We start from the raw sequence: 25,240 nt of genomic DNA on the forward strand, positions 1-25,240 counted from the left end.
ACGGACCTTTGTTGGCAAAGTAATGTCTCTGCTTTTGAATATGCTATCTAGGTTGGTCATAACTTCCCTTCCAAGGAGTAAGCGTCTTTTAATTTCATGGCTGCAATCACCATTGGCAGTGATTTTGGAGCCCCCCCAAATAAAGTCTGACACTGTTTTCACTGTTTTCCCATCTATTTGCCATGAAGTGATAGGACCAGATGCCATGATCTTCGTTTTCTGAATGTTGGGCTTTAAGCCAGCTTTTTCACTCTCCTCTTTTACTTTCATCAAGAGGCTTTTAAATTCCTCTTCACTTTCTGCCATAAGGGTGGTGTCATCTGCATATGAAGTATCCACATTTATTAGTTAACTCTAAATATGTAAGTAGGCTAATTCCAAACTTCCTTCATATTGTTAAAGTGCTGCCACTTTTCTTTGATTCACATTCAATGTGTTCTCTTCTTTTCCTTTCCCTCACAGCCTTATGTAAAGATGTTATTTCTTAATTGCACATTTTCTGTAATCTTTTTATTAAAAGGCAAGAAAAAAATCACTTATTTTCTTAGCTGCATTTTAGCAAATATTTTTAATTCCTTACTCTTTTATCAGCAAACTCTTTTCTCTAGATATTTGGAAAAATACAATACTTTGAAAGGGAATTATGAATCCTTTTGTTAACATTTTTGTTGCCATTTTTTAATTTATTCATATCAGCTCTATGTTTTCATTCTTTTTGTTATGACACATTTATCTATAATGAATGTCTTGCATTTTAAACCTGGTTTTCCTTGACTCCAATTCCAATATGAATTTTTTTCTGAACACATTTGTTTGGTACACAAATTCCTTATAAAGTAAAAATAGAAGTTTCTTTTCTTTTGGTACTTAAAAAGTCAAACAATTCCATCATCTGTATGATTTAATTATTTTGAAGTCACTCTGTTTCTCTACATTTAAGAAATTTCTTCCAGTGTAATATGCATCCGTTTGAAATCTCAGTGTTATTTTGAAACATAGTTTATTAGCCAGCATTGTTTTTTATGTGCATTTAATCCTCTTGAAGAATAAGTTTCACATTTTCCTTTACCCACCACTCATAACCTGTTCCTTGTTGGCTCACGAGGTGAATTTAGGCATTTACTTATATTCTCATTTAGTTTTTGTTTTCATATTGAGGTGTTAGAAAAAAAAATCTTATTAAACCTTCAAAAATACTTTAAAACTTAAAAAAATTGAGGAATAATTGACATAGAACATTATATTAGTTTCAGGTGTACAGCATAATGATTTGACAATGACTGTATTGCCAGATGGTGTCCATCTTAAGTCTAGTTAACTATTTGTCTCCATACACTGTTTTCAAAAATTTTTCTTGTGATAACTTCTGTGGTTTAATCTCTTAGCAACTTTCAGTTATGCAATACAGTGTTGTTAAGTATGGTCACTGTGTACATTATACCTCCATGGATTATTTATTTCATGACTGGCAGTTTGTACCTTCTGACTCCCTTTACCCATTTCTCCCACTTTCTCCCTCCCACTGCCCAGTCTGGCAACCACCTATCTGTTCTCTGTGTCTATTACGTTGGTTTTTCTTAGATTCCTCATTCAAGTGAGCTTCTATTATATTTGACTTTCTCTGTCTGATTTATTTTACTTGATGTAATCCCTTCAAGATCCATCTGTGTTGTTGCAAATGGTAAGATTTCACTTTGTATAGCTAAATAATATTTCATTGTATATACATATGTTTGTGTGTATCACATTACTTGAGCCATTTATCGATTAATGGGTTTCCATATCTTGGCTATTGCAAATAATACTTCAATGAACATGGGAGTGCACATATCTTTTCAAGTTAGGTGTTTTTGTTTTCTTCACATAAATACCCAGAAATGGAATTGCTATATCATGTGATAGTCCTATTTTTAATTTTTGAGTAAACTCTATACTGCTTTCCATATTGGCTACACCAATTTACACTTCCATATTTAGTATCCAAGCTCCCTTTTGAACATCTCCTCCCTTGCCAACACTTGTTATTTCTTATCTTTTAAGTAATAGTCATTCTAACAGGTGTCAGGTTTCATTGTTAGTTTGATTTTCATTTCCTAATGATTTGTGATATTGAGCATCTTTTCATGTACCTAATGGTCTTCTTAATGTCTCCTTCGTAAAATGTTTATTTAGCTCCTGTGCCTATTTTAAAATCAGATTGTTTGGTTTTTTGTCACTGAGTTGTGCAAGTTCTTTATGTATTTTGAATATTGACCATTGATCCAGAATATGATTTGCAAATATTTTCTCCCATTCAGTAGGTTACCTTTTAATTTTGTTGATAGTTTCCTTTGCTGCACAGAAGCTTTAGTTTGATGTAGTTCTACTTGTTTATTTTTGTATTTGTTGCCTTTATTTTTAGTATCAAATCCCCCCAAATCATTGCCAAGATAGATGTCACAAAGCTTACCACTTATGTTTTCTTCTAGAAGTTTTATGGTTTCAAGTCTTTAGTCCATTCTGAGATAATTTTTGTGTGTAGTAGAAGATAATGGTCCAATTTCATTCCTTTGCATGTGGCTGTTTGGTTTTCCATTTATTGAAGAAATTATCCTTCTCCATTGTATATTCTTGACTCCTTTCTCATAAAGTAATTAACTATATGTGTATGGGCTTATTTCTGGGTTCTCTATTCTGTTCCATAAATTTATGTCTCCAAAACAATTACTTCTTAAATTTAATTGGAATTGAGTGGGGTTTGGGATAGTTTGGTAGTTAATCCAGAAAAGGAATTTGGGTGTATTCTATATAAATGGACTTTCAGTCAGTTCAGTCAGTTCAGTCGCTCAGTCGTGTCCGACTCTTTGCAACCCCATGAATCGCAGCACGCCAGGCCTTCTGTCCATCACCAACTCCTGGAATTCACTCAGACTCATGTCCATCAAGTCAGTGATGCCATCCAGCCATCTCATCCTCTGTCGTCCCTTTCTCCTCCTGCCCCCAATCCCTCCCAGCATCAGGGTCTTTTCTAATGAGTCAACTCTTTGCATGTGGTGGCCAAAGTCCTCGAGTTTCAACTTTAGTATCAGTCTTTCCAAAGAAATCCCAGGGCTGATCTCAGCATTCTCTTAAAAATAAATGAAATATTTCAGTGTGCTCATTAACTTGAACCAAAGATTATATGAAGCCTTTCCTCTCATGAGGAGAAAGAGTAAAAAAGTACAAATTTGTTTATTAAAGATAACTAACAATTCTCTAATTAAATTTTAAAATATGAAAAACCTTACTCTTATTTCTAAGCTGTTAAATTCTCATAAAGAATAAAGTTAATAAATAAAATTATATCAACTGATGTCACCAATTTTATTGTTTTGCTTTTACATTTTTTGTAATTTCATATTCTTCCAGTTTGTAGGCTAATTGTGAAGTACTTTGAAACTTCTTTTTTTGTTCTTTGCTTTACTCAGGCAGTGTCCTCTCCCTCTTGCTCCCCAAAGGAAGAGAAGAATGATCATCAGTGGTAAATGGCAGTTGCAGAACCAACACCAAAAAGAAGCTTCACACTCAGGAGGGAACACTAAGCTTGCTAGGGTTTTGGGTGCTCTTCACATTCAGAGAAACTTCTTTCATAATGAGCTATAGAAATGACCCCTGAAAACATAGTCTGAAACTTCTGTTTTCAGTGCAGACATTTCCTGACTTATAGAGGTTCGACGATTTTTCAACTTTATGTGAGGCAAAAGCAGTATTCATCCAATGGAAACCATACTTCAGATTCTAATTTCTGATATTTTCCTGGGGCTAGTGATTTGTCCCTTTCTCTCTTGTGATGCTGGACAGCTGCAGTGCCACAGCTTCCAATTGACCACACAATCATAGGGCTAAACGACTCATACACTTACCACCATTCTGCCCCATACAAAGATTCTATTTTTTTCTTTTCCTTCCTTCTGAGATGAAATTTATTTATTTCAATAAATTTCATGAGATATTCAGCATTTTATTATAAAATAGTTTGTGTTAGTTGATTTTGCCAAATGTACATGTTCTGAGTATAAGATAGGCTGCTCTAAGCTATGATGCTCAGTACATTTCAGTTTCAATTCAGTCGCTCAGTCATGTCCAACTCTTTGTGACCCCGTGGGCTGCAGCACACCAGACTTCCCTGTCCATCACCAACTCCTGGAACTTGCTCAACTCAAGTCCATCGAATCAGTGATGCCATCCAACCATCTGATCCTCTGTTGTCCCCTTCTCCTCCTGCCTTCAATCTTTCAAGCATCAGGGTCTCTTCCAAAGTCAGCTCTTTGCATCAGGTGGCCAAAGTATTGGAACTTCAGCTTTAGCATCAGTCCTTCCAATGAATATTCTCCAACACCACAGTTCAAAGACATCAAATCTTCAGTGCTCAGCTTTCTTTATGGTCCAACTCTCACATCCATACATGACTACTGGAAAAACCATAACTTTGGCTAGAGGAACCTTTGTCGGCAAAGTAACGCTCTGCTTTTTAATACACTCTCTAGATTGGTCATAGCTTTTCTTCCAAGGAGCAAGCATCTTTTAATTTCATGGCTGCAGTCACCATCTGCAGTGATTTTGGAGCCCCCAAAAGATAAAATCTGTCAGTTTCCATTGTTTCCTTACCTATTTGCCATGAAGTGATGGGACCAGATGCCATGATCTTCATTTTTTGAATAATGAGTTTTAAGCCAACTTTTTCATTCTCCTCTTTCACTTTCATCAAGAGGTTCCTCTTCACTTTCTGCCATAGGGTGGTGTCATCTGCATATTGATATTTCTCCTGGCAATCTTGATTCCAGTTTGTGCTTCATCCAGCCCAGTATTTCGCATGAGGTACTCTGCATATAAGTTAAATAAGCAGGGTAACAATATACAGCCTTGACCTACTCCTTTCCTAATTTGAAACCAGTCCAATGTTCCATGTCCAGTTCTAACTATTGCTTCTTGGCCTGCATACAGATTTCTCATTAGGCAAGTAAGGTAGTCTGGTATTCCCACCTCTTGAAGAATTTCCCACAGTTTGCTGTGATCCACAGATCCACATAGTCAAAAGCTTTGATGTAATCAATAAAGCAGAAGTAGATGCTTTCCTGGAACTCTCTTGCTTTTTCTATGATCCAATGGATGTTACCAATTTGATCTCTGGTTCCTCTGCCTTTTCTAAATCCAGTTTGAACAGCTGGAAGTTCATAGTCCACATACTGTTGAAACCTGGGTTGGAGACTTTTGAGCATTACTTTGCTAGTGTGTGAGATGCGTGTTTGTGTAATAGCTTGAACATTCTCTGTCTTCACTTTTCTTTGTGATTGGGATGAAAACTGACCTTTTCCAGTCCTGTGGCCACTGCTGAGTTTGAGTGCAGCACTTTAACAGCAGTTTAGTAGGTTACATCTATTAAATTTGGTTTCAACTCAACAATATTTTCAACTTATGATGGGCTTATTGAGACTTACTTCCATTGTAAATTAAGAAAGATCTGTGGCATACTTCTCTTGAATCTATATGGAGGAACTGCTACATACGTAAGGTGTACATAAAACTTGTTCTCTAAACTGGAATAAAATTGAGAATTAAAAGTGCACTACAAGGTGTCGATTATGACTGTCCCGAGCACCCCAAAGTGTCTGCTCACCCTATATACTTGTATTAGAGAAGCACATTTCTTCCATGGCTTTTGTGTCCTGAAGGAAAAAAAATTTCCAGAATAGTATGGTAGAAACATTTTTACTTTTCTCTGCCTCTTTTTCATCCTTCCCTAGAAGAGGAGGAGATTGACAAGTTTGGGAGAAAACTGAGCATGAAATCTCCAAGTATAACCACTGCCAAAGCAACCAATGTAATACTTGATGCTTCCCAAAATAAAGACTTCCCCAGATGCCTGTTGCAGAAGTTTCTGATATTACATAAAACGATAATTTTTGCTTGATAATTCTAATTTTAAATGTCCATATGGAGTTTTGAAAAATTTAATTTGAAATATCTCTCTCCTTCTTACAGCTCCCCCTACTGTAAATCTTTTCAAAATAGGAAGAAAATTCTTTTCAAAGGAACACTTTCTGTTCCGTTTTACGTAGAATCAAAAGGTAGCTTCTCGGTTTCTGAGGATCCTCTGTTTAATAAAATTTAAATTTAGCTTTTGTCTTTCTGCACTCAATAAGGGTGCAACCTACTTTATTTTTTGTGTTCTTAAGCTCCATTTATTACTAACCTAAAATTTAAAATCGAACCCAAAATGTACAGTCCAGGTTGGGAAGTTTTTGTTTTTCGTCTTTTAAAAGCTTCTCTGCAAAAGAGTGCCGCTCAAGTGTCTGTCACTTCTGAGCAGCCTACAAAAGAAACTAACAATAAACATTAACAAAAGCCTATTTTCAACTGCTTGAAAAAAATAAGATGGTTTAATAAATAAAGATGCAGTACTGTTCTGAATGTAATCTATCTTTTAGATTATGAAATACCTACAGTTGTACACTACTATATCAGCTCACATTACCCCTATCTCTTGAATCCATCAAAACTGACCACACTAGTATTTCAGAACTAAAAGACATTGAGCTCCACACACCTGATTATTTACTACGACTCTAAATCTAGCATCAGTGTGTTCTTTTAGCTCAACAGAAGTAAATCAGTTGAGTATATCAAAGTTGAACGTGCTGAACCATCCAGGCATCTTTTCTTGAGACGGAAGCCTCCCTTCACCCTGGCTGAAGAGTCCCTAGGGAGAGACATCAGAGGACACAGAGACTGCACTCAGTCTGAGAAACAGTGCTGCCTTCACTAAACTGATTTACTCATAAAACCCTTCCCTCTCTTGAAACTGCTGTGCTGAAGTCACTAGTTCTTGGTTCTCATCTTACGCAGTTCATCACCCTTGTCCTTGGATACACTGTCCTGTCCTCCCTATTCCCTCATGGGTTTAGTTTTTTTCCATCTGTTACTGATTATTTTCTCTCCTTTTTCAATTTTGAGGTGATCTTTAAAACATTCTGGTGTCATCTTTTCTCTGTAGATATTTTCCTCCTTTTTGTCCATCACCTCCTCAACACAGAAGATTCCTAGTTCTACATTTCTATAAAATTTTCCAACTGCCTGCTGGACTTCTCCATCTCAAGATATCTACGCCTCACAAAGCAACGTCTGTTACCTTTTGTGCAGGCCCTTTGTCTCTCTTCCTCTGTACTTTCCTTCTTGCTACTCCCTCCATCTGGAGTCCCTTTGCAGTTTCAGCGTGTTCAAACTCTGTTAAGTTCAAGCCTCAGATACCACTTCTAGCTCAAGCTTATCCAGATTTTTTAACCACACTTGATATTTTCATGTGTTGAACTCAGGCAGTACTCTGGGCTGTCTTCTAAAAGTGATTCCACTCCATATATTTTGTAGGTTATTTATATATCCTTATACTGTAGTTCACAACTGACTCTTACTATAATATATATGTGTTAAGAAAATGTAGCTTTTCCCTCTATAACCAGGATGATTATCCTCATAAGCCACCAGACACCTAACGTGTCTAAAGCACAGTAGTAAATGGCATATAGGACATGACACTTTTTTCCTAAAGAAACATGTGATGACTGGGGTTATTCAGATATTTTTTCTGACTTTACCTACCACTGAGGATGAATGGTTCCATGTGTGACAATACACAGACTCCAGTGCTCTGAGATCCCTCATATGGATAGATAGTATTTTACTCTGCCCCCTCCAATTTTTGACCTGAGGAGTCCTGGAGGCTGGGAGAAGAAAAGTTCTGATTTAATCCGCACTTTGAATTCCTTCTGCTCAAATGTCCTTTGCTTTGACTTTGTGACCATTATTACCGTTTACTTAAGGGATTTGTCCTGGCCCATTTCTGTATGACTACCAGTCTACTCCTCTCCTCTAATTACTGATCCTCTTATCTCTCCCCAAATAGCTGAGAAGCTTGCTATTTCAATTCCATGGAGAAATTATAATAGGACCCTGCAGCAGTAGGAACCACAGCACTTTCATCCATACCATTGCTCTCGTTTATCCAGAGCAGGCAAGCTATTGAAGGAAGGAGTTTAGGGAGGAGCCAAAGAAGGGTCAGAAGATGGTCAGCTCAGTCTCACACTGTGCTTGGACCTTTTCTCTCCAGTTTTTGGATGCTGGACCTCAATCTCCCTACCCTTCGAGAATACCACACTCTTCTTGTAGTCCCTTCCAATCAAGTCTCTTTCAGGGAGCCTAGATTCATCTGACAGATCTTACAAATTGGAAAGCTATCTGCAGGAAAGATTTATGCTTCCTCCCACAGTCCTAGGCTTCACAAAGACCATGTCTGGACTCCTGTTCTAGGGACCCCAAGGCCATTAGACTGAGGTGGCTCTAATGCTGTGCAGTCTATATAAGTGAGTAAACCAGAGTGTAAGTCTATACCTTCATCACCTTTATAAAGAATATTTTACTTTATTATTATTTTTGGTAGGAGGATTTAAATAATTTGGATTGACCTGTCCTGCATTTTATTAGAAATTGGAAATATGGGTAAATTTGAACAAGTGCCCTAATGGAGTCAAATCTGCTTTAATCCTTATTTTTCTTCTTTGCCTTTTTAGGAGAAGGTGACCGGCAATCCACTCTAGTATTCTTGCCTGAAAAATCCCATGGACAGAGGAGCCTGGAGGGCTGCAGTCCATGGGGTCGCAAGTAGTAAGACAAGATTGGGTGACTAAGCACGAAGCATGAATTACTCTTTCTGAGAAAATCAAGGCCACAAGTAACCTGCAGGTAAATAAAAAGCTTATTGATGCCATGTGCCTTCTGTCCCTTTTACAAAGCTCTAACTTTCATGCAAACAAGGCCTGCCTTGAGAGAAAACTTCAGCTATGTGTGGAATGCCCCACAGCACATGGTAAGAGGCTCTGTGATGTAATTATAAACCTGTGCTGATTTAAAGTTGTTATAACCCCCAGTGTGATTTAGTACTGGATCCTGAGGTAATTGGAGTTCCCTGGTAGTTCAGTTGGTAAAGAATCTGCCTGCAATGCAGGAGACCCTGGTTTGATTCCTGGATTGGGAAGATCCACTGGAGAAGGGATAGGCTACCCACTCCAGTATTCTTAGGCTTCCCTGGTGCCTCAGAGGGTAAAGAATCTGCCTGCAACCTGGGAGACCTGGGTTTGATCCCTGAGTTGGGAAGATCCTCTGGAGAAGGGAATGGCTACCCATTCCAGTAATCTTGCCTGAAGAATCCCCATGGACAGAGGAGCCTGGTGGGATACAGTCCATAAGGTTGTGCAGAGTTGGACACAACTGAAGTGACAGAACACACCCACGTTGCTTTACAATGTAATGTTAGTTCCTGCTGTATAGCAGAGTGAGTCAGCTATACATATACACATATCCCCTCTTTTTTGGATTTCCATCCCATTTAGGTCACCACAGAGAACTGAATAGAATTCCCTGTACTATACTGTAGGTTGTCATTAGTTATCTGTTTTGTACACAGCAGTGTATAAATGTAAAGTCCAATCTCTCAATTCATCCCACTCTTTCTTTCCCCCTTGGTGTCCATACGTTTGTTCTCTACATTTGTGTCTTTATTTTTGCTTTGCAAACAGATTCTTCTGTACTGTTTTTCTAGATTCCACATATATGTGTTAATATATGATATTTGTTTTTCTGACTACATCACTCTGTATGACATCCTTGTAAGACTCCATCAGAATACATCCATCATGCCTTTAACACATAAGCCCAAAGTCCCAGGTTATTTTTATCACTTGTATTTTCCTCTCTCTATCCTCTCAGGGATCCAGATTCACATACCTCCCTGACCTGACAAACCTGTCCATTTTATCCTTGTAATTTAAAATCTGCAGTCAAGGAAATCCCTTAGATCATACATCTCTTTTCTGAATGGTCACTGTGCTTTCTTGCTTTCTCTGCAGCGTTTTTTGTTGTTGTTGTTGTTGTTTATTTTTAACTATGGTAAGGTAAACATACCATAAGCTTACCATTTTAATGATTTTTCAAATGTACAGTTCAGTGACTTTGTTGTTCAATCAACCCGCTATCCACCTCGTGGACATTTCCCCTGCAGCCCCTTTGACTGATGGTTATTTCTGTCTCACCGGTCGACTCTCACTGGACAGGGAAGGAGCAGGTGTTTCCTCATTGCTGTTTGGGAACATTGCTCTTCCATTAGTTACTTGTTGGACAGCCCCAAGTTATTGAAGCATGTGGAATCAGATTCAACTGAACATCAGGCTACACCTCTCCGAGTTGAATCATCCACAGACCCCTAGTTACAATGACTAGATTTCAGCACCGTGGTCACTCATTATAGAGTTAAATTAAAGTTTAATAGAAAGTTAATATTTTTCTTTTTTTCATTGGCTTAAATTGTTTGGGAACACATTTGCCATGAGAGAAGGAAGGTGGGACTGGCTTCTTTTCCATTGTCTTTCTCGTAAATACAGGCTGCTGCTGACTCCATCAGGGTGGAAGAGTGGAGTGGCTTCAGGGAGAAGCAGGAAGTGTTTACTTGACAAGTGTCAATCTGTAACTGAGTCTTAAAACTGACTTTTGTCTTAGGATGGCAACTTCAAAAAAAGTAATGCTGGACTCTTAAAAAGACATTGAGTTTGATTGCAAAAGAGCCAAGTTTGTGATTCTGTTATTTAAAAGAAAACTGCATGATAAAATAATTTTTGATATATAATTTCAACCACATTGCTTCAGGATGAGATCTCATTGGCTGGAATGCATAACAATTAGACTGTCCTTGACAGGGGAGATTCTTTGGCAGGTTTTGGCCTAACTGATTTTATTTTATTTTATTATTATAGAGATTTAGCCAAATTTCATTTGGGAATTGATCAGTGAAAATACAGTCCAGTTTCTTCATGTAAAACCCTGGAGTTAAATAATTAATTGGTTCTTAGTTTTATTTATGTACCCAGGAGAAGATAGCACTGAAATCTATAAATAACAGCAGATAAATGCCATTTCTACCTATTTTCTAATTCTAAAGGTAAATGTTGCATTAAAAAAAAATCAAACCAACAAATGAACAAATACATGTTTGGGGCCAATCCATTTCAAATAGCAAGCCAGGTATTACTTACTGTTAGTACCATTTGATATATCTTTTTGTCTGTTTTAATGGTTGATTGTAGTTGGAATTACAGGAAATTAAAATCAGAACATCTAGAAAATAGAGTTTTCATAGCTAAGAATTTGTGTGAAAGTTTTTACTTTGGTTTTTATTCACTGGATTTTTTTTCACTTTTCTAGCTAAAAAAAAAGACCCTCATTTTTCTTCCCTTTTAGGATAAAAGTATAAATTCAGTTTAAACACTACCATGAATTTACTTGGTTTGCTATTCATTTTGTAACATAAAACTAAAGAGACATTTGGCTTCATCACGTCTAATTCTTTTTCCTCTTCTCATTTTTAAGGAGAATGCTGTGATGGTGAAAACTATGAGCCAGTATAACCCCTGGGTGACATGGTTAAAAGAGATGCTGTTCTTGATAGTGTTCCCTCATTCAGCCCTCAAGCCAGCAATGTCTCCAGTGATCAAACAATGACCTTTTAACATTTTCTGGGCGGCCCCAACAATGCGGTGTCAGCATTTCTTCAATGTGGATCTGAATCTTCAGTTATTCAATATTATATCAAATCCTTTGGAGACTCAGAGTGGATCAACAATTGCCATAATGTATCCAAATGGATGAGAGTATTATCCTTATTTCTCTCCAGAGGGAAAATCTTTTAATGGAGGGATACCACAGAATATATGCTGGACTGGATGAAGCACACGCTGGAATCAAGACTGGCAGGAGAAACATCAATAACCTCAGATACGCAGATGATATCACATTATGGCAGAAAGTGAAGAAGAACTAAAAAGCTTCTTGTTGAACATGAAGGAGGAGAGTGCAAAAGTTGGCTTAAAACTCAATATTCAGAAAATTAAGATCATGGCATTCAGTCCCATCACTTCATGGGAAATGGATAGGGAAACAGTGGAAACAGTGACACTTTATTTTTGGGGGCTCCAAAATCACTGCAGATGGTGGCTGCAGTCATGAAATTAAAAGACTCTTACTCCTTGGAATAAAAGTTATGACCAACTTAGACAGCATATTAAAATGCAGAGACATTACTTGGCCAACAAAGGTCCATCTAGTCTAAGCTATGGTTTTTCCAGTAGTCATGTATGGATGTGAGAGTTGGACCATAAAGAAAGCCGAGCACTGAAGACCTGATGCTTTTGAACTGTGGTGTTCAAAAGAAGACTCTTGAGAGTCCCTTGGAGAGCAAGGAGAATTAACCAGTCCATCCTAAAGGAAATCAGTCCTGAATATTCATTGGAAGGACTGTTGTTAAAGCTGAATCTCTAATACTTTGGCCACCTGATGCAAAGAACTGATTCATTGGAAAAGACCCTGATGCTGGGAAAGACTGAAGGCAGGAGGAGAAGGGGAGGACAGAGAATTAGATGGTTGGATAGCATCACCGACTCAATGGACATGAGTTTGAACAAGCTCTGGGAGTTGGTGATGGACAGGGAGGCCCGGCATGCTGAAGTCCATGGGGTCACAAAGAGTCAGATATGACTGAGTGACTGAACTGAATTAACCACAGAATATGAGCCTTCCTACACACCTGAGGAAGACTGCTGACGACATTGTAAAAGCTGTTGCTTGGTGGAGATCAGAAGGTCTTGTTATCATTGACTGGGAAAGCTAGAAGCCACAATGGGAAAGAAATTGGGGCAATAGTGTAGTAAAAATGACTCTTTAAACTTTACTAGAAATCACCATCTGGACTGGTCAGAAATGAAAGTGAGAACAGTTGCCCAAAAGGAATTTGAAACTGCTGGAAAGAGTATTATGAATGCTACTCTCACACTGGCTTTAGAAATGAGACCAAAATATTTCTGAGGCTTTTATCTCTATCCAGACTGCTACAATTATGATTATAGGATAAATCCAAAGACCTACACAGGTAAATGCCCTAGTGATCAAATTTTCCTCAGTGACCAACTTAAATGGCTATGGGAAGAAAGCAGAGTCTTTATATTTCAGTATGTCAAGTTCACATGCTTTGAAATTTATTCATTGTTGAGTTAGAGAAGCTATTAGAATTGCTGAAATGGCTAGATATGGCTATGTTTCACCAGTTGTTATTTTTTTCCAGGCCATTTTATTTGTATAGTATTGAAACTCTGTCACAGGTAAGAAAAAATGTTCACATGTTTTAGAAAATAAAATTTAGTACATTTTAAATTTAGGAAAAACTGTTTTAGAATGCTTATTAAAGTTACCCCTTCAAATGTCAAGCCAATTCTGGAACAGTGTCAATGACAAATAGATCTTTACCTAGAATTTTTAGATGATGATTCTTACCAGCTTAACATTTAAAAGGATTTCCTGCAGAACAATTGTTGAGCATAAGCTAAATTATGTAACAGATAGATTAGCTTGAACCAGGGAGAAATTTCATTTAAAAAAAAAGCTCTTAATACCAAAGAGTAGCAGTAACTTTTCAAATAAGAAACATAAGAAATAAAGCTTAGGTGAATTACTAACCAACTATATAATCAGTATATTCCATTTTAATGTTTTAATTCATTAGGTTACTTGAAAAATAACATAGACCCTCCTGATTTTATTGTTGAGAATCTACAATGTGATCTAGTAGTGTCAAGGGCCTAAAAATAGTTTATATAAATGTAAGCCTTTGACTGTGTGGATCACAGCAAACTGTGGAAAATTCTGAGAGAGATGGGAATACCAGACCACCTGACCTGCCTCTTGAGAAACCTGTATGCAGGTCAAGAAGCAACAGTTAGAACTGGACATGAAACAACAGACTGGTTCCAAATAGGAAAAGGAGTACATATATTGTCACCCAGCTTATTTGACTTATATGCAGAGTACATCATGAGAAACGCTGGGCTGGAGGAAGCACAAGCTGAAATCAAGATTGCAGGGAGAAATATCAATAACCTCAGATATGCAGATGACACCACCCTCAGTGGCAGAAAATGAAGAAGAACTAAAGAGCCCCTTGATGAGAGTGAAAGAGGGGAGTGAAAAAGTTGGCTTAAAACTCAACATTCAGAAAAGTAAGATCATGGCATCCGGTCCCATCACTTCATGGCAAATAGATGTGGAAACAGTGGCTGACGTTATTTTTCTGGGCTCCAAAATCACTGCAGATGGTGACTGCAGCCATGAAATTAAAAGACGCTTACTCCTTGGAAGGAAAGTTATGACCAACCTAGATAGCATATAAAAAGCAGAGACATTACTTTGCCAACAAAGGTCCATCTTTTCAAAACTATGGTTTTTCCAGTGATCATGTATGGATGTGAGAGTTGGACTATACAGAAAGCTGAGTGCTGAAGAATTGATGCTTTTGAACTGTGGTGTTGGAGAAGACTCTTGAGAGTCCCTTGGACTGCAAGGAGATCCAACCAGTCCATCCTAAAGGAGATCAGTCCTGGGTGTTCATTGGAAGGACTGATGCTGAAGCTGAAACTCCAATACTTTGGCCACCTGATGCGAACAGCTGACTCATTTGAGAAGACCCTGATGCTGGGAAAGATTGAGGGTGGGAGGAGAAAGGGATGACAGAGGATGAGATGGTTGGATGGCATCACCGACTCAACAGGCATGGGTTTGGGTGGACTTCGGAAGTTGGTGATGGACAGGGAGGCCTGGCGTACTGTGGTTCATGGGGTTGCAAAGAGTCAGACACAAGTGAGAGACTGAACTGAACTGATGTGAAGAGCTGACTCGTTAGAAAAGCCCCTGTTGCTCGGAAAGATTGAAGGCAGGAGGATAAGGGAACGATAGAGGATGAGAAACGTTGGATAGCATCACCAACTTGATGGACATGAGTTTGAGCAAGCTCCAGGAGTTGGTGATGGACAGGCAGGGCTGGTGTGTTGCACTCTGTGGGGTCACAAAGAGTCGAACACAACTGAGCGACTCAACTGAACTGAACTGAATATTATTTTTAGATTTAACACAATGTGGGAAGCACAAAGATGTGGAAATGAGCTGTTTTGGAAGATAACGAATTTGCAGACACTTGAAAGTGTTCAAATTTTAGGTAGATTGTTATTTAAGTAGGATGTTGTGGTAGGAATTCCATCATAGGATGGGGTAGCTAGGTGAGAAACTCCTTAAATTTCCATTCATACCTGTGAGCTCATTATTTTGCTATTCTAGTACCTAACACAGAAGTGCTGCAGTCCATTGGGTCACATGGAGTTGGACATGACTGAGCGACTGAACTAACACAAAAGTGGGGCCATTGAACAGACAATAGATAGCTCACCTCCTTGAACCACTTATATTTGAGATAACAACATTTAAATGCAGTATAAATTCTTCCTCAAATATTTTAGAATTAAATCTATTGATCCAAACACTGTTGATTAGTCCTGACATTTCCATCCTTGAAGGATTACTCAGTATTACTCAAAATGGAGTGTTCTCAGATTTAGGAGGAAAAGAAACAGTGCCATGACAAAAAGTTGAGGGTGTCAGAGGTACCTAATCTGCCTCTCACTCAAACATGCATCTTTTCTTACCATTTTTTTTTTTTTTAGCATTTTTTGATAAGGCTTTCTGTATTCCAGCAGGAAAACTGCCATATGGGAAAAACACTAATTCCTGGAAATTGTTGAGTATGTTGAGTCTATTCTGCTTCTGGCTAACTTCATACCACTGCTAGTTCTAATCCTAACTTCTGGTGCAACATTGAATAAATCAAATCCTTATTTCAAAAATCAGTTCTCCAGGTATTTGATGATGTCAGTCATGCCTACCAAAGTTGTCTCAATGAGCTATTTCTCAACTAACAGATCTCTCAACTCATGTCATATTCTTAGATCTTTTTTGGAAAAAGACTAGATTATATTTATCCATTCAAAAATATACTGAGTGCTTACAATGTGTTAGATACAATATATTATTAGTAACAATGAGTAGAAAATAATAATCCGTGTAGTCAGATAGTTTGTCTTGAGATAATGAGATGAGCTACATTTTAAAGAAAGTCTTGTTTATAACTTTCCCATTTTTTTGATTTTTAAAGTAAATTAGGGGCTAAATATCACCTCTGAGCTCTACTTCAGAAAACCAAAATATAGAATTATCTGAGTAGTTCAGTTCAGTTCAGTTCAGTCGCTCAGTCGTGTCTGACTCTTTGCGACCCCATGAATCGCAGCACTCCAGGCCTCCCTGTCCATCACCAACTCCCGGAGTTCACTCAGACTTGCATCCATTGAGTCAGTGATGCCATCCAGCCATCTCATCCTTGGTCGTCCCCTTCTTCTCCTGCCCCCAATCCCTCCCAGCATCAGAGTCTTTTCCAATGAGTCAACTCTTCACATGAGGTGTCCGAAGCACTGGAGCTTCAGCTTCAGCATCATTCCTTCCAAAGAAATCCCAGGGCTGATCTCCTTCAGAATGGACTGGTTGGATCTCCTTGCAGTCCAAGGGACTCTCAAGAGTCTTCTCCAACACCATAGTTCAAAAGCATCAATTCTTCGGTGCTCAGCTTTCTTCACAGTCCAACTCTCACATCAATACATGACTACTGGAAAAACCATAGCCTTGACTAGACGGACCTTAGTTGGCAAAGTAATGTCTCTCCTTTTGAATATGCTAGTAGTATATTGAAATGCCTTAATGCTATCTTATTGCCTTCCATGTATCACATATCAGCAAACAGCATGGATCTTTCTCATTTACTGTCTAAATAACATTTATTTTGTCATAATATCATCTTATGTTCTCCATAAAATAATTATAAATCACTTTAAACCAACTCTGCTGGATATTTTCTTTCCAGTGTCTCAGTTTGAAAGAGAGACTTGATTTCATTTAATGAACACAATGCTAGTTACTATAACAGAAGAGTGATTTTCTTTCTCATTTCATTATGTAGACAAATTGTGAAACATAATGCTAGGTTACTGGAGACTTCATATAATGCAGAGGAGCTTTGCTGTAGCATGGCCATTTTCTCATTCTGCCTTTTGAACACTTTTCTTTGTACTGGATCCCTGATTCTCCATACCTTGCAGGGAAGGAAAGAATGCAGACTGTCCATCAGTCATTCCTTCTCTCTTTCATCTCTCCCTATTTCCTGCTTCTTTGCTCTTGGTCTATAATCATGAACATGACCTCCTCTGTCTCTCATCCTGGTGAATTATAATCTACTTAGTCATCCCACTTGAAAGTCACCGGGATGCCTCCCTTCTCTCTCCATTACCCAGTAGGTAACTAAATCTTATCCATCTTAATTTCCAAAGAACCATTCAACCTGTCCTCTCTGCTTTACACAGACTGACCTTGTCTTTGTTGAGACCCTTATCATTTCTCACTGAATGGTTTGCGTCGTCTCCTAATTTGGGGTCCCTGCCTGCCATCTTGACTTCTCCCTCTTTATGGGACAGTCAAATACCTATCAAGATTGCAAATGTGTGGTCTTGCAGTACCAAAATTTTCTTATAGTTAAGCCCTTATACTTTAAAATAGCTTAATAAAGAATAGCATAAAAGACACTGTATTTGGATTCTATTTACATACAACGATCCAGATGCCTTTACTTCTCCCCAACTCCTCTGTACTTTTTATCGTAAGAGTTACTGGCACCTCTCTGGATGTACCAGGCTTATCCCTGTGTATCAGTCTCTGCTATTTTGCTTCATAATGGATATAGAACTCTTATGGGACTTTATAAGGGATTAGTCTATCATTTAAATGATCAATCCTCTTTGTATTTTGGTAAGGCTCTTTCTCTTGCTGCTGCTGCTGCTAAGTCGCTTCAGTCATGTCCAACTCTGTGTGACCCCCACAGACGGCAGCCCACCAGGCTCTCCCATCCTTGGAATTCTCCAGGGAAGAACACTGAAGTGGGTTGCCATTTTCTTTTCCAATGCATGAAAGGAAAAGTGAAAGTGAAGTCGCTCAGTCATGTCTGACTCTTAGTGACCCCATGGACTGCAGCCTACCAGGCTCCGCCATCCATGGGATTTTCCAGGCGAGAGTACTGGAGTGGGTTGCCATTGCCTTCTCCTTCTTTCTCCTGAGTCTTACCAAAATACAAAAGTCAGGTATTAGTAATACTAGGCTTTCCAGTTGGCGCTAGTGATAAAGAACCTTCTTGCCCTTGCAGGAGACTTAGATGCACATTCAATCCCTGGATCAGGAAGATCCCCTGGAGAAGGGTATGGCAATCCACTCTAGTATTCTTGCCTGGAGAATCCTATGGACAGAGGAGTCTGGCAGGCTACAGTCTACAGGGTTGCAAAGAGTTGGACATGACTGAAGATACTTAGCATGCACACACGCGGATAATGGAATCACATTTTGAAAGTGATCTAATGAGATCTCTGTTTCCCCTGTAGGGGACCTGCTCGCCTGTGCAAAATATTACTCAAGGGCCATTGGGCTTATGCTGTTTATGTTAATGTGCAAAGTCTATGTAACAATAATAAGGGATGTGTTTGAAAAACAGCTGAATCTTCTACCTGTCTCCATATGCCTGAAAGTAGCAGTAAGAGATACATCCTAAATAAGAGCTTGAGGGTCGCCGTTTCTCTAGTCAATAAGCTGAAGACAATAAAGAGCGTGAAGGATGGATTTGGGTGCTGCTGCTGTTGCTGTCATGGTTGGCTTGGAGACTCTTGCCAGCAACATTCTTCAGGTGTCTTGAGAGAGAAGAACAAGGCTCCTATGGCTAACTTTACATTATCAGTTTTTCTCAACATGACCTTATCTGTGATTCTGTTGTTTTTCACTCCCTATGGCATGTCAATTTTTCCTTGAAATACTGAAGCGTAGAAAATGCTGATTTTTTTCCTTTAACTTCAATTTACTTCTAGAATATTTGTTACCTTTAAAGTTTAAAAAAATGGGTATTCATTGGCTCCATGCATTGATAGAGTAAGTATTTATTGGATGCTTACCTCATGTAAGGATAAGAATGTGAAGTACCAAAGTCTCTGTCCTTGGGGAGCTTAGCTTCTTGTAGGGAAATGAATGATAATAAATGAACAAATACATTTATATCAAATGGTGCTAAGTGCTGTGGAGAATAACAAGGCAGGGTAAAGGGACTGGGGAGAGCACTGGAGAATGTATCCAGGATCGCCAGACACAGCTCCCTAATGAGAGGACCTGAAGTTAGGAGGACCAGATCACAAGATGTCTGAGAAGAGCATTCTCAGATTAGGAAAGAACAAAAGCAAGAGACGTTACGTGAGAGCAAGTTTGGACGGTTTCAGGTCCTCAAGAAGGCCAGTGTGACTGATGCAGCAGGAAGAGTGAGTCAGGTCATTAATTAACTCTATTTGAACTACAGTCTGAGTGAAGTTTCAAACTTAAAAAAAATAACTTAAGAGAAATTTCTGGAGGAAAATGAGGCAAAATATATCAATATTTTATTATTATTATTTTTTAAAGTATCAGCTTAGTTCAGTCGCTCAGTCATGTCAAAGTCTTTGTGACCCCATGAATCACAGCATGCCAGGTCTCCCTGTCCATCACCAACTCCCGGAGTCCACTCAAACCCATGTCCATTGAGTCGGTGACACCATCCAACCATCTCATCCTCTGTCATCCCCTTCACCTCCTGCCTTCAATCTTTCCCAGCATCACAGTCTTTTCAAATGAGTCAGCTCTTTGCATCAGGTGGTCAAAGTATTGGAGTTTCAGCTTCAACATCAATCCTTCCAATGAACACCCAGGACTGATCTTTAGGATGGACTGGTTGGATCTCCTTGCAGTCCAAGGCACTCTCAAGAGTCTTCTCCAACACCACAGTTCAAAAGCATCAATTCTTCAGTGCTCAGCTTTCTTCACAGTCCAACTCTCACATCCACACATGACCACTGGAAAAACCATAGCCTTGACTAGATGGAACTTTGTTGGCAGAGTAATATCTCGGCTTTTTAATATGTTGTCAAGGTTGGTCATAAATTTCCTTCCAAGGAGCAAGCGTCTTTTAATTTCATGGCTGCAGTCACCATCTGCAGTGATTTTGGAGCACCCCAAAATAAAGTCATCTGAGTTAAATTCACCCATTCCAGTCCATTTTAGTTTGCTGATTCCTAGAATGCTGACGTCCACTCTTGCCATCTCTTGTTTGATCACTTCCAATTTGCCTAGATTCATGGACCTGACATTCCAGGTTCCTGTGCAATGTTGCTCTTTACAGCATCGGACCTTCCTTCTATCACCAGTCACATACACAACTGGGTATTGTTTTTGCTTTGGCTCCATCCCTTCATTCTTTCTGGAGTTATTTCTCCACTGATCTCCAGTAGCATATTGGGCACCTACTGACCTGGGGAGTTCCTCTTTCAGTATCCTATAATTTTGCCTTTTCGTACTGTTTATGGGGTTCTCAAGGCAAGAATACTGAAGTGCTTTGCCATTGCCTTCTCCAGAGGACCACATTCTGTCAGACCTCTCCACCATGCCCGCCCTAGATAGCATAATGAAAAGCAGAGACACTACTTTGCCAACAAAGGTCCGTCTAGTCAAGGCTATGGTTTTTCCAGTGGTCATGTGTGGATGTGAGAGTTGGACTGTGAAGAAGGCTGAGCGCTGAAGAATTGATGCTTTTGAGCTGTGGTGTTGGAGAAGATTCTTGAGAGTCCCTTGGACTGCAAGGAGATCCAACTAGTCCATTTTGAAGGAGATCAGCCCTGGAATTTCTTTGGAGGGAATGATGCTGAAGCTGAAACTCCAGTACTTTGGCCACCTCATGCGAAGAGTTGACTCACTGGGAAAGACTCTGATGCTGGGAGGGATTGGGGGCAGGAGGAGAAGGGGACGACAGAGGATGAGATAGCTGGGTGGAATCACTGACTTGATGGATGTGAGTCTGAGTGCACTCCGGGAGTTGGTGATGGACAGGGAGGCCTGGCGTGCTGCAATTCATGGGGTTGCAGAGTCAGACACGATTGAGTGACTGAACTGAACTGAACTGAAAATAAAGTCAGCCACTGTTTCCACTGTTTCCCCATCTATTTACCATGAAGTGACGGGACCGGATATCATGATCTTAGTTTACTGAATGTTGAGCTTTAAGCCAATCTTTTCACTCTCCTCTTTCACTTTCATCAAGAGGCTTTTTAGCTCCTCTTCACTTTCTGCCATAAGGATCATGTCATCTGCATATCTGAGGTTATTGATATTTCTCCCTGCAATCTTGATTCCAGCTTGCGCTTCCTCCAGCCCAGAGTTTCTCATGATGTACTCTGCATATAAGTTAAATAAGCAGGGTGACAATACAGAGCCTTGATGTACTCCTTTTCCTATTTGGAACCAGTCTGTTGTTCCATGTCTAGTTCTAACTGTTGCTTCCTGACCTGCAGATAGGTTTCTCAAGAGGCAAGTCAGGTGGTCTGGTATTCCCATCTCTTTCAGAATTTTCCACAGTTTATTGTGATCCACACAGTCAAAGGCTTTGGCATAGGCAATAAAGCAGAAATAGATGTTTTTCTGGAACTCTCTTGCTTTTTCCATGATCCAGCAGATGTTGGCAATTTGATCTCTGGTTCCTCTGCCTTTTCTAAAACCAGCTTGAAGTTCATGGTTCATGTATTGCTGAAGCCTGGCTTGGAGAATTTTGAGCATTACTTTATTAGCATGTGAGATGAGTGCAATTGTGCGGTAGTTTGAGCATTTCTTGGCATTGCCTTTCTTTGGGATTGGAATGAAAAGTGACCTTTTCCAGTCCTGCGGCCACTGCTGAGTTTTCCAAATTTGCCGGCATATTGAATGCAGCACTTTCACAGCATCCTCTTTCAGGATTTGAAATAGCTCAACTGTAATTCCATCACCTCCACTAGCTTTGTTCGTGGTGATGCTTCCTAAGGCCCACTTGACTTCACATTCCAGGATGTCTGGCTCTAGGTGAGTGATCACACCATCGTGATTATCCGGGTCATGAAGATCTTTTTTGTACAATTCTTCTGTGTATTCTTGCCACCCCTTCTTAATATCTTCTGTTTCTGTTAGGTCCCTATCATTTCTCTCTTATATTGAGCCCATCTTTGCATGAAATATTCCCTTGGTATCTCTAATTTTCTTGAAGAGACCTCTAGTCTTTCCCATTCTATTGTTTTCCTCTATTTCTATGCATTGATCACTGAGGAAGGCTTTCTTATCTCTCTTTGCTATTCTTTGGAACTCTGCATTCAAATGGGAATGTCTTTCCTTTTCTCTTTTGCTTTTCACTTCCCTTCATTTCAGAGCTATTTGTAAGGCCTCTTCAGACAGCCATTTTGCTTTTTGCAGTTCTTTTTCTTGGGGATGGTCTTGATTCCTGTCTCCTGTACACTGGATGCTGTTGCTGCTGCTGCTAAGTCGCTTCAGTCGTGTCCGACTCTGTGCGACCCCAGAGACGGCAGCCCACCAGGCTCCCCTGTCCCTGGGATTTTCCAGGCAAGAACATGGGAGAGGGTTGCCATTTTCTTCTCCAGTGCATGAAAGTGAAAAGCAAAGTGTACATTGGATAGAATATATAATATGATTAGATGTTGCTACAATGGTCTTGAGATTCCAGTTGTTAACAACAAACTGGGAAATTTGTAATAAGTTCATATGAGATATGGAATGCACAACATGGGAGCTAAGGAAGGCAACCGTTGTGTGATAGCTGTCCCTACTCCAGGGATTGGCAATTCTACATGACACAAGAGACCCTAGGTTATCAAATCATGGGTCAAGAGGGAATCTATACTGAATACTACAGGGCTCAATTTCGTTCCTGGTAATTCATTTGGCAATCATCAATATCAGAAGGTAAGTCCTATTAGACTCTCCTAAGATGGAATTTAGGACTTCCCTGGTGGCTCAGACTACCGGGATAGCATCTGTCTACAATGTGAGAGACCTGGGTTTTACACAGGAAATTCTTTGATGAGATACTTGCTGGTTTATTAAAGTATACTATATCTCAGCAATTGATTTTCTCTTAGTTTTTAATTCATGGCAAGCCATTTGAAAATTTCTCAATGCCCTTTGATCTGACCTAGCTGTAATTCAGATCATTTTCTTTCATAAAGACTCAAAAGAAATTATAATCTCAAATATTGTTTTCCTCCTTAATTTAGGGGATGTATTATCTTGCCTGATACTTTCCAAAGATTAGATTTTTGTATGTATTTTCAGTTCAGTTCAGTTCAGTTCAGTCGCTCAGTCGTGTCTGACTCTTTGCGACCCCATGAATCGCAGCATGCTAGGCCTCCCTGTCCATCACCAACTCCCGGAGTTCACTCAGACTCTCGTCCATCGAGTCCGTGATGCCATCCAGCCATCTCATCCTGGGTCGTCCCCTTCTCCTCCTGCCCCCAATCCCTCCCAGCATCAGAGTCTTTTCCAATGAGTCAACTCTTCGCATGAGGTGTCCAAAGTACTGGAGCTTCAGCTTCAGCATCATTCCTTCCAAAGAAATCCCAGGGTTGATCTCCTTCAGAATGGACTGGTTGGATCTCCTTGCAGTCCAAGGGACCCTCAAGAGTCTTCTCCAATGCCACAGTTCAAACGCATTTATCCAGGCATATAGAACATAGATAGGTAGATCCCTTTCAGATTCAAACTTCATTTGTTTGTGTATTCATTCATTTTCAAGAGAAGTAAAAGTTAAAGGGGCAGTGAGCCAGATTGGGGGCTATTTGTAAGTTCACCTATTTTGTTGGTATCCTGCTGTTGCAAAGCTGCAACTGAAGTAATTAGGTTCTTGTGCCCAAGCAAGAACTTTTTTTTTAATCACTGTTAATAAGTTGGTGCTAAGTCATGATAAGTGAAAAGGAATAGCTCCTTCTATCCTTACAGTGAAAACTTTTTCAACAGTTATATGAGTCTTGATATGCACTGAATTCTAATAAGGCAGGCAAATGTATATATTAATATATATGATCACTATTTTGAAGATAAAGAAAATAAGAAATATGATATGGAGCTATTAGAGGTATAGCAAATTTTACCCACTAATCAGTGAATATGTAAAAGATATCATAGACATCACTGCTCTCCAATGTTTAGCGGTGCCTCCAAAATAGTCAAGGCGTAAGAAGAATTAAGGTAGATAAAAGAAAAAGGGAAAGCATATGGAAAATACATAGAAAATATGACCTTCAATTCTATTACCCACAAATCATCATTTAAGTTTTTCTAAATTCAAAATGTTTTATTTCACTTTAATAGCAAGCCAAAGAAACTAAAACTAAAGAATGGCATATTGCTAACAATCGATACTTCAAAAATTTTTGTTTGTTAAAAATAATCTGCTCAAGTTAAAAATAGATTGTGGAAAACACTGAATTATTGTTATTTATTTTGACTTGTGTAACTTGGGGTTTACAGACAACTGTCTCACAAAAAGTTTTATCTAAATTATATTATCAGTTATATCTAATCCAAAACCAAACATAAACATTTGTATTTTTCTTAAAGATTAGAATTTAAATACCATTCCCATGGCATAATTCTCCAAGAGACATTAATAAAGGTTACAAATGTAAGCAAACTATCTTATAAATGCTACAAACCGTTTTAGTAGATGAAACATACCTTCTAAGATGATAGATAATATCTGTTAGAAACCCTGAGAGTTCCCATCTCCTTCCTGAACTAAAGACACTTTGCCTGTTCTCTAATTCAGTGTTGTTTCTTACCTTCTATTAATTGTTAAGATCACAGTACCCTTGATTGAAGACACACGAGATATTTGTCTTCTTCCAGTGTTGTAGACGTTCTACAACGCGCATTTTTAAATTGGAAGGAATATATGTCTTCATCTCAGAAATGTCATAATTATGCTTTCTGGTCTTTAGCGCATCCGTGTCACTGTGCTTATTTGTATATGGGAGCTATTTTTCACAAAGCCTTCTAGTTTTCTCTTCTAATTTAGACTCTTGTGTTTAGCACAGGATAATTTTCTTTCACAATGTTTCAAATGGTTCCCTTTCTTTCATTCTCTCTGTTCATTTAAGAAATTACTATCAGATAGGTCTTTGTCCTTTTAGATCTATACTTGGTGTTGCTTTTCTTTCATATATTCTAAGCCTTTGCCTTTTTTCACTTTGTATCATAGATTTGCCCATTTTTTCTTCTAGAAAACTCCTTTAGTCTTCACCATGTTCTGACACTCATGTTTTTAATCCCAAATAATTCTTTTCTTGTGTGTGCAATGTGATCTTTGGCTATCCATTTATAGCTATGA

The 25,240-nt window shown here is 38.9% G+C and overlaps 1 long non-coding RNA gene and 1 other non-coding gene across 2 annotated transcripts; one reads left to right on the forward strand and one right to left on the reverse strand.

Annotated features, from left to right (window-relative positions):
- Nucleotides 1-3,440: 3,440 nt before the first annotated feature.
- Nucleotides 3,441-3,646, reverse strand: LOC138439944 (small nucleolar RNA U3). The gene has a single exon (XR_011256883.1). It is a non-coding gene; the product is annotated as a small nucleolar RNA U3 (small nucleolar RNA).
- A 4,936-nt stretch (nt 3,647-8,582) lies between these two features.
- LOC138439469 (uncharacterized) lies at nt 8,583-13,277 on the forward strand. Its single transcript, XR_011256736.1, has 2 exons — nt 8,583-8,754; nt 11,431-13,277. It is a non-coding gene; the product is annotated as an uncharacterized lncRNA (long non-coding RNA).
- The last annotated feature ends 11,963 nt before the right edge of the window (nt 13,278-25,240 follow it).

Source organism: Ovis canadensis, chromosome 4 (assembly GCF_042477335.2).
Source record: "Ovis canadensis isolate MfBH-ARS-UI-01 breed Bighorn chromosome 4, ARS-UI_OviCan_v2, whole genome shotgun sequence".
Taxonomy (NCBI): Eukaryota; Metazoa; Chordata; class Mammalia; order Artiodactyla; family Bovidae; genus Ovis; species Ovis canadensis.